This window comes from Nyctereutes procyonoides, unplaced genomic scaffold, assembly GCF_905146905.1.
Source record: "Nyctereutes procyonoides isolate TBG_1078 unplaced genomic scaffold, NYPRO_anot_genome, whole genome shotgun sequence".
NCBI lineage: Eukaryota > Metazoa > Chordata > Mammalia > Carnivora > Canidae > Nyctereutes > Nyctereutes procyonoides.
In genome coordinates, this window is record NW_026575051.1 from 32219906 (window position 1) to 32221102 (window position 1197).

General features: G+C 35.6%; 1 non-coding gene across 1 annotated transcript; it reads left to right on the forward strand.

Moving 5' to 3' along the window:
* The first annotated feature begins 259 nt into the window (after positions 1 to 259).
* Positions 260 to 365, forward strand: LOC129513167 (U6 spliceosomal RNA). Its single transcript, XR_008665152.1, has one exon. It is a non-coding gene; the product is annotated as a U6 spliceosomal RNA (small nuclear RNA).
* Positions 366 to 1197: the final 832 nt, after the last annotated feature.

Here is a 1197-nt window from a genome sequence, read left to right on the forward strand (position 1 = left end):
GGTTATTCTCTTCCTTCCCTCTAAGGCATCATCTTTTAGATGGCTTTCCAGAATCCCTTATTTCCCAAATTAGGACTAATGGATGAAGAAATTTAGAAGGTCATTAGTACGTCACTTTAGATTTCAAAAAGACATGGGAAACTGGATAATAAAATTAAGAACTGCTACTCATCAAAAAAATTACTAATAAGAAAATAAAGGCAGAACATGAAGTGGGAAAAAGTATTCATAACAGTTTATCTTTAAAAAATGTATTCTCATGCTCATTTTGGCCCATATACACTGAAATCAGAAAGATACAGAGAGGATTAGCAAGACCCCTGTACAAGGATGACACACAACGTCATAAAGCATTTCATATTTTTGAACATTGCTAAGAAAGTAAATCTTAAAAGTTCTCATCACAAGAAAAAATTAAATTCTGTAACTGTGTATGGTGATGCGTGTCTTAAAAAAAATATGTTGAATATATAAAGAGCCCCTGGAGGTCAATAGGAAAAGAGCACACAAATCCATTACAAAAATGGGCAAAAATTGCTGAACAAACACTTTCCAAAAGAGGAAATCCAAAAAGCCAATGAAGAAAACTTCAGCTTTACCAGTCATCAGAGAAATGCAAATGAAAACCACAAAGAAATTTCACTACACTCTTGCCATATATGTGAAACGGCAAACAAATGAAAAACAATGGGAAGTGTGTTAGTGAAGATATAGAGCAATGAGAATGCTCATATACTACTGTTAGAAGATTAATGAATACAACCACTTTGTAAAGCTGGCAGTATCTGTTAAAGCTGCTTATGCTGAGAGGAAGGAGTTAAAACAACTGGGTTTGATCTAATCGCTACACCAAGGAAAAATCTTTGAGAGAAAGGCTCTTGGGGTCATCCAGTCTAATCTTCTTCATAAATGGACTTGTGGATAAATAGACTAATGATATTTGCTAGGAAGAAGTGACCTTATCTCTGAAATACCCTTGTCAGGATGTCCTGGTTAAGGATTATCTATAGAAAAAGAACCAAGGGTATATGAGAGATGGCCCTCTAGAGGATTTCACCTAAGGTACACAGCTCTCTGGCTTCACAATTTAAATGCTCCTGCTGTATGAAGTGACTTTGCAGATGTAACACAGAGATCTTATCTATTATTCTGAGCCACATGTTGGACAGAAAAAGACAGGTCCTGGGAAACTACCTT